This window comes from Rhinolophus ferrumequinum, chromosome 3 (genome assembly GCF_004115265.2).
Source record: "Rhinolophus ferrumequinum isolate MPI-CBG mRhiFer1 chromosome 3, mRhiFer1_v1.p, whole genome shotgun sequence".
Lineage (NCBI taxonomy): Eukaryota > Metazoa > Chordata > Mammalia > Chiroptera > Rhinolophidae > Rhinolophus > Rhinolophus ferrumequinum.
In genome coordinates, this window is record NC_046286.1 from 26,300,824 (window position 1) to 26,310,504 (window position 9,681).

Consider the following 9,681-nt stretch of genomic DNA (forward strand, 5'->3'; position numbering starts at 1 on the left):
GGTCCAAGACGTCAGGGGAAATGGGGATGAGGAGTGCAAGGCTGAGGGGAGGGAAAGCACCAGGGAAAGTCTCAGGAAGGTAGATAGGACTTCACCTGAGTCCCTAAGGCACAGGTGTCTCCTCTCCCTCATGCGGCTCAGACGCACTCCACTGTGCAGGAATCGGCAGCGCACCCAGTCTGGAAACATAATGAAGACTGCGTTTGATCGGCGGCTTGTGTTTTCTAAGAGCCTGACCTACATCTCGGGGACGCTGTAGGATGTTCATTGATAAACAAATAAAGCGGGTCTGGGGCGATATTGTTGTAGCAATACGCTTCCAGCGTACGATCACTGGGGTATTGACTTGATTCTGGTTTTTCTCCCATCCATCCCTCCTCTCCAATCCATCCCTATCTATGGGAGGGGTTCCGGGAGAGGGCTGAATTCTACAACTGAAAAGCAACACAATTAGCCACAATTAGTGAAGGAATTAGGGAGACATGTGGTAAAAGGAAGAGACTAGTTAAACAGGTAACCCCAGTTGCTCAAATTTCCCCCTTTCTCCGTATTTTAGATGTGATAGCCTTTCACCAAGTGCCGTTGCTGAGCTAGTTTGTATCTCTCTCACTTTTATTTAAGGAGAGTCAAATGCTGCAGGTATCAACACTCGAGGCAGTTCCCATCCTTCTCTTAACAATGGGATCTGATAATGCAGCTTGCATGCTTCAATGTTACAAAACTATTGTCTCTTTTCATAAACAATCATTTTATTCAATTCGCCTCTCCCCCCACCATTTTGGTGTGAAAGAATGGGGGCTAACTTTCCTACAAAAAAGCATGCTGAAACTTTTCCAAGTTCTTAATGTAGTCAAATCTTTTCCTTATTTATTTTTCAGGATAAGGTTGGGAGATTATTTTTTACTTATGTTTTACATTTTTTATGTGACTTCACATCCATGATCTCAATTTGTCCTCAAAAAAGCACTCTGTGAAACATGGTTCAAGTATTACTTTCTGTTTTATAAATGTGGCAACTAAGGCACAGACAGACAAGTCAGTAATCCAGAAGTAACAAACATGACTTCTTTCGGCACCAGAAATTGTTCATCCTACCTGGAAGCTGAGTGTATGCTACCACAGGGCCAATGATGAGGGAGTACATGGCTAACAAATATGATCGGGTGGTTAAAAGTTCATGAAATAAACTGTGAGAACTATGACTAATTGATAATTTTATTTTTTGACAGTAGAAATGCTGCCAATCTTCAGAGAGGTGGCCAGAAGCTACTGTAGTGGAGGGTGGGTAAGATGCCAAACACAACTAATAAATTGTAAACACTTTGGAATGAGTATAAATTAGAAAATTTATTGTGCAGTAATTGTAATCACATTTTGCTTTGCATCATACCAAAAGATTAAAAGCATGTAGTGCTTATGGGGCCATGCACAAACCCAGTTTCATGAATCAAAAACATGCAGTAATTCTTGTTACGTCCGGCAACAGCAATTACATTATCTATTCATAGTCCTCTTTTCCATGATTAAAGGTGCAGAAAGAAGATACCATGGAAAGTAGTCCAAGGGTTGACTTTATTATACAATGTCTGTAGATATTCATGTCATTATAAATATGGTAAACTAGCTAGCTAACTTTTATATTCCTAATTATTACCAAAAAATATTTATAATTTTATTTTCTCAGGTAAACTCTCAGCAAACATCTAAATTTCACTTTAAAAGGGGAAATGCATTTCCAAACAGAATATGACTGAATAAAGGTGCCCTACACATACATTTATCCTACATCAGATCCCTATATTTTCAATAGCTGACTCTATCTCACCATATGTTCTCTGCTCGTTTCACATATGAATATTTTACAGTTACCACAATTACACAGTGGATATCCTCAGCACAACTTTATTAATACAAACATTTTATAAACATAAATGTAAATAAATTGAGAGCCTTCTATAGATAATTGTTGAATAGATAGTATCATATGTCTAAACATGAATAAATTATAACTACTGGTAAGCCCACCTCTTTTTCTAATGGTGTAAATAACTTAACCATATTGACCACTGAATTGATTTGTATATCTTAGGTAAAGATTTATCTCATTTTAAACATGAGTTCTAGTCCTGAAAGGTGTTTTTTTTTTGTTTTTGTTTTTGTTTTTTAATGGTATTCCATTTACTGCACTATTATTTCAACAATGGGATATTATGGAACATTTTGCTCCAACCAAACTTGGTTCTGAAGGGTCAACAAGGCATGCATTATAGACTATGTCCTATAATTAATGCACAAACTTTGTATTCAATGCTTTTACAAACCTTTATAAGAAAGGCCAGGATAAAGGGCATTTAATCAGGCTTATCATTGCACACTAACAAAAAAAAATACCCAACCTATAATATTACATAAAACACACAGTTTTTATTTCAGAGTTCTCATCAACTTTAGGGATATGTCACTAGTCTGACTACTTACTCCAAGAATTCATTAGAAGCCACTCAAATAAGAACCAAGGGTTAATAAAATTGTAACAGCCAGATCATTTACACTAAGCTTTCTAATATCCTGGTGCCTGGGACAGAGTATAATGAAGGACTAAAATATTGAATGACTCATTTTCATCTACTAAAGAGTCTGACAGAGTCCATTACATAGGTGTTTTTTAATGTTTCGATTTATTTTAGTTTCACTAACTGAACAAGTGAAATTGCTCCAGCTTCTTTTATAACTTTTATGATATATTTTAGGGTTGCAAGTAGAAAAGAAGAGAATTAGGACTTGGCTGTGCCAACAACCAATAGCAACAGTAGCACATGCAGTGAGAAATCTCTCATAGGTAATGAGTTCAGAGCCAAAATTTATGCTATATGCTAATACGCTACAGCACAAAATGAATATTCACTACTCAAAGCTGGTATTTATACACACACACATATATATGTATAGAACTTTTTTCATATATACATATGAAAGTTTTCTGATTGGAAAAGTTTTTTTAATTATCATATTGAATTTTAACAGACACAAATGTATAATTCAAGGAGAGCAGAAGAGAGAGAAAGGACTGATATTGGTTGAAAGCCTACTAGTATTTTGTTTGGAATATTGCTATTCTGAATCTTCACAAATATAAGACAGGAAGGCCAAGAAAAAAGCTGTTCCTATTCTAAAGTGGCCTAACAACTCAAATAAACCATTTCTGATGTGGAAATTATCTCTGTTTGGAAAACTGACAAAGTTCATCTTGTTATACATCTCTATGGACAATCACTGCACTAACACATTTTGGTTGACGTTGATAGCCGCTGAGGAACAGTTACTGCATTACAGAAAAGGCGAATGAAGTGATTGTTTCAAGGTGAAAGTTATTGACTGTCTTCTTCAAATTAAATCCTTGAATTGTTGAATTGTAGCTCACATATTGATTATTACTGGAGATCAATATATTAAGGTGAAAAATCACATCAGTAAAATATAATGTTTTCATGCACAGCAAATGAAGACCTGAGCTCTGTTGTATTCAGTATAAAATAAATAGATGAAGGCTAAGGAATGATGTAATAAAAACAATCTTCAAGGACACGAAAACTTTTGCCACAGAGGCAGATGTATAAGCAGTCGTTTTATATCATGACTAAAACAAGGGAAGAAAGAGTGGATTGAATTTCAGTTGTATTAGTTTTTAAACATTCATGGAAAGAACCGTTAATATTGGAATAGTGTTTTAAGAGACCACCATCACATAAAAGGCTTTAAAATACTGCAGATACTTGCTATAATTTTTTTTATTATTCTGATCTTTCACATTAAATGATATTGCCGTGCAGGAAACAATCACTGTGAAATCCTACTGTATAAAACAGTTATTACAAAGTAAGTACAAGCCATTTGAAGAGAATGGTAATGAAATTAGAAAACACAGTTCCAGAGACAAGATTTTATCAGCCCAACAGTGAAGAGAGAACAAAATAAAAAAATCAGAGATATAGACATTTTGTAAGATATTGGGTGATAGATTACCACGACCAACCAGGAAAGAGCTAATAAATACCATGAATATTATCTCAATACATGAAAACTGAACATAAAGTATAATCCTAGATTAAATCCTGGGCCAGATTTTGTTTTTATTTTATTTGTTTCTACATACTATAAAGGACAGTAATGGGATAATTGGAAAAATGTGATAAGGTCTATAGTTTTAGTTCACTGATTTTGCTAACTGTATTGTGATTATATAAATGAGTGTCTATGTTTTTAAAAATACAAAATTAAGTATTTAAGGGGGAAAGGGATATCATGTCTGCAACTTACTCTCAAATAATTAAGAAAAAATATATTTATATACAGAGGAAGAGAAAGAAAGAGACATAGAAACAGAAAAAGATGATACAGCAAATATGGTGAAATATTAACATTTGTATAAATTAGATGAAGGGAGTTTTAGATTATCCTATCTTCTTTTCACACCTTTTCCATAAATCTATAACTGCTTTAAAATTTTTTTAAAACTTTAAAAAATCTAGATATTACCTAAAATAACCTCAAAATATTTTATCCAAACCTTGGTTTACTAGTTAGCGATGGAGAGCATAAGCCCATACTTTTATTATGAGACCTATATTATAGCATGCATTGAAATCACAAATTTGGCCACTAATTACCAAATATGTTCTTAATAACTTTAAAAATCTCACTGAAAAAGCAAATATATTACCTACTTATCTCTCTTTTTCCCTAAACAAACATATAATACAAATAATTATGTTGGTTTACTTATTTCCTTTAAAAATAAAATTTTCAGCAATTTACTACAGAATTAGCCATTTTTAGAGAATTTTTTTAAATGAACTATAGGAATAAAAAAATTTATTTTGAATAGATACTAGTATTAACTGTAGCTCTATTTTAATGGTATGGAAGGAAAATGAGAAGAAACTGTTTAGTGTTCATGCATCCTGTGTATAATTGTAGATTTTGACCATTTCATAACATCCCTGTATTTCTGTTTTTACCCTGTGTCTTCTAAGTACTTTTATCCAGTTTATTGGACACCGTAGACAAAGTGCATGCTTCTTTATATCATAATGTGTTCTGCATGCTCCTAAATGCATTTAGTTGCCTGGTTCAAAAACTAAGGGGAAAATGGAAGTAATGGAACATGGTGACAAACGTTGTATGGTACAAGTTGTGGCACATGTTTAGGAGCAGTACATGTTGCCATCTTACTATGGCAAAACTTTGGGAACAGTCACCCCCCCATCATAAAAACACTCAGAAAACTAGGAATAGAAAGAACTTTACGAATATGATAAAAGATAAAAGGTATGAAAAAACAAAAGCTAATATCATAATGAAGGGCGAAAGATTAAACACCCACTAAGATCAGGAAGAAGACAAGTCTGTTGGCTTTCACCACTTCTATTCAACTTAATATTGGAAGCTCTAGTCAGAGCAATTAGGCAAGAATAACAATAAAGGACATTCAAATTTGAAAGGAAGAAGTTAAATGTATATTTATTCATGGATACATGACCCCACATGTAGAAAATCCCAAATAATACATAGCAAACTACTATTAAATTGGTGCAAAGAGGAAAAACTGAGGGTTGCTAGATGGGCGGTGGGGGTGGGGGTAAGGGGGAAGGTGAGGGGATTATAAACAATCAGTAACGACAAGATAGTCATGGGGTTTTGAAAATTAATCTGGGGAACATAATTTAGTGGTTACCAGAGGGTAAGGGGGTTGGGGGGTGGGAGATGAGGGTAAGGGGGATCAAATATATGGTGATGGAAGGAGAACTGACTCTGGGTGGTGAACACACAATGTAATTTATAGATGATGTGATACAGAATTGTACACCTGAAATCTATGTAATTTTACTAACAATTGTCACCCCAATAAATTAAAAAAATAAAATAAAAAAAATTTAAAAAAAAGTAATTGCGATTTAAAATGTTAAAAATAATTGCAAAAACGGCAATGACTTTTGCATCAACCTAACAGAAGTAATAAAAAATTCAACAAATTTGCAATTTTAAGATCAGAACACAAGAAATGTTTTTATACACAAGAAATGAATAATCTCAAAAGGACGTTAAGAAAAACATTCCATTTTGTTAGCATACAAGAGAATAAAATACACAGGAATAAATTTAACCAAGAAGATGAAAGGCTTACACACTTAAAACTATGAAATATTACTGAAAAAAATTAAAGTGACTAAATACATTGAAGGACATCCAATATTTATTAATTGTAAGGCTTAATATTTTTAAGGCAATACTACCCAAAGCAAACTACAGAGTCAATGTCATCTCTGTTAATATTCTAACAGCACTGTTGCAGCAATGTAAGTTAATCCTCAAATTCATAGAGAAATGCAAAGGACTCCAAATATCCAAAACAACATTGAAAAAGAACAGAATTGGATTACTCACACTTCTTTTTTTTCTTTTTCTTTTTTTTGGTTTTGTTTTGTTTTGTTTTTTAAGTAAGGTTTATTGGGGTACAAGTGTTAGTAAACTTGCATAGGTTTCAGGTGTACAATTCTGTATTACATCATTTATATATCTCATTGTGTGTTCACCACCCAGAGTCAGTTCTCGTTCTATCACCATATATTTGATCTCTTTTACCCTCATCTACACTCCCCTTCCCCCCACCCTCTGGTAACCACTATACTATTGTCTGTGTCTATGAGTTTTTGTTATAAAAATGAAAACAACAAAGGAACGAGACAAATAAATGAAGATACTCACACTTCTTGATTTCAAAACTTACTGCAAAGCTACAGTAATCAAAAAATTGTGGTACTAGAGTATACATAAACATACAGATAGTGAAAAAGACTAGAAGTCCAGAAGGAAACCTATATATCAAAAGCCAAACGATTTTTGAAAACAGTTCGAAGACCATTCAAAGAGGAAAACATAGCCTCTTCAACAAATGGTGCTGGAACAACTGGATATCTGAGTACAAAAGAATGAAGTTGGACCTGTCTCAAACATTGAAAAAGAGTACCTCAAAATGGACCAACAGCCTAAATATAAAATCTAAAGCTATATGACTTTTAGGAGAAAATGGGGATATATCTTCATGACCTTGGATTGGCAATGGATTCTTAGATAAAACAACAAAAGCACATACAACAAAAGAAAAAATAGATAAATTGAACTTTATTCAATTTTTAAAATTTTGTTCAGATAAGGCCATTATCAAGAGAATGAAAAGACAGATTATAAAATGGGGAAAAATACAAAAACATGTATCCATAAAGATATATGTACTCTGATGTCCATTGCAGTTTTATTTACGGTGGCCAAGATGTGGAAACAACCAAAGTGTCCTTTGATACATGATTGGATAAAGAAGATGTGGTATATATACACAATGGAATACTAGTTTGCCATAAGAAAAGATGAAATAGTATCATTTGCGACAACATGAATGGATCTTGAAATTATTATGCTGAGTGAAGTCAGACAGAAAAAGTAGAAAACCATATGATTTCACTGATATGTGTTATATAAAACTGAAAACAACAAAAGAACAAGAAAAACAAATGAAACAAAATGAACAACAAAACTCATAGACACAGACAATAGTTTAGTGGTTACCAGAGGGTAAGGGGGGAGTGGGGTGGTAGGTGAGGGTAAAAGAGATCCAATATATGGTGATGGCAAGAGAAATGACTCTGGGTGGTGAGCACACTATGTGATATATAGATGATGTATGACAGAATTTTACACCTGAAATCTATGTAACTTTACTACAATTGTCACCCTAATAATCTTTAATTTAAAAAATAAAATAAAATGGGAAGAAATATTTCCAAATCAAGTATCTGACAAAAGTCTTGTATCTAGAATATGTAAAGAAATTTCACAACTCAACAACACAAAGACAGCACAATTAAAAAAAAAAAAGGCAAAAGACTTTAATAGACATTTCACAAAAGAAGAGACACAAATAACCAACAAGCACAAGAAAAGATGCTCAACTTCACTAATCACTAGAAACATGAAAATCAAAATCACAATGAGTCACAACTTTACACCCACTATGATGGCTACTATTTTATTAAAATAGGAAAATAAATTTTCACAATGATATAGAGAAATTTGAATTTTCATACATTGCTGACAGGAGTGTAATGTGGTATAGCTGCTATGGAAAACTCTGACAATTTCTCAAAAAGCAAGCATAAAATTACCATATAACCCAGCAATTCCATTCCTAAGTATATATGCAAAAAGAATAAAAAAGGGTACTCAAGCAAATACATGTACTCATCTATTCCTTGCAGCACTATTTATAATATCCAAAGATGGAAACACCCAAAATATTCATCATCCATTGGATGGAAAAACAAAATGTATATATTCACACATGGAAAATTATTCAGCCATAAAAAGGAATAAGGTGCAGATACATGCTACAATGCAGATGAACTGTGAGAACATTATGCTAAGTTAAAAAAGACAGATGCAAAAAATTTACATATTCTATGAATCCATTTATATGGAATAGCCAGAAGAGCTATAGTCATTTGAAGGCATATTCACATAATGTTCACATAAATATCAGCTGATTTCTGTGACTACACAAGGGTGTAAATACCAGAAGGCAGGGATCAATTAAACCGGGCCATCTTTGAGGCTGGCTACCACAACTGCAACTCATTTAATTAACTTTGAAATGGGGATTATTATTATCTTCCCCTTTTTACAATAAGGAAAAATATGAGGCATGAGAAGTTTAAGTTGCCCAAAGTCTCAAACTTAATGTGTAATATAATTAACATTCAAACACAGGTAACTGGGCCCAAGACTCTGTGCACCTGAGAACCACATAATGTAAAAAATTACATAATTGAATGTGGCTAGTGATGACGTCACACACAGAATTCCTAGTACTTGCGAATAATGTAAACAGTTCTTATAATACGTACCTATAGCCAATGCTACTTTAAAGGTCATCACTATGGATAAACTTTATTCAAGATAAGAAAGTGTCATCCATCTTCTCAGGACTTCTTGTTAAGTGGTAGCATTAGTTAAATACCACTTAAACTATATAATATAAAAAGAATATTCAAAAAAAAGAATATTCAAAATGCAGCACATGAAATTAAGATATGTACCTTGTGGATTACAGACCATTCCCTAACTAAATTTAACTATTTCAGGATATCATTGAATTACAGAAGCAGATGTTTTCTCTGATTGCCTGGGATTACTGATACCGATTCAAAGATCATGAACTTTACTTACATATGTCTGAAAAATGTCAAATGCATTGAATGTCACCGTAGTTACTATATTCTTCCTGAATGTTATTTAAAGCAAGACAAAGATTATTAACAGAAATCCATCAATGCAGGTCATCTCTTTTCTGATGCCAGAACTACTCAAGTCGTTTAAATAATAAGTGAAGCAACTACCGTTATTTCCCCGAAAATAAGGCCTAGCCGGACCATCAACTTTAATGCGTCTTTTGGAGCAAAAATTAATATAAGACCCGGTCTTATATTATAGTAAAATAAGACCGGGTCTTATATTAATTTTTGCTCCAAAAGACGCATTAGAGCTGATGGTCCGGCTAGGTCTTATTTTCAGGCACACATGGTAACATACATATTTTCACTATGATCTCAATAAAGTACACACCCTCAT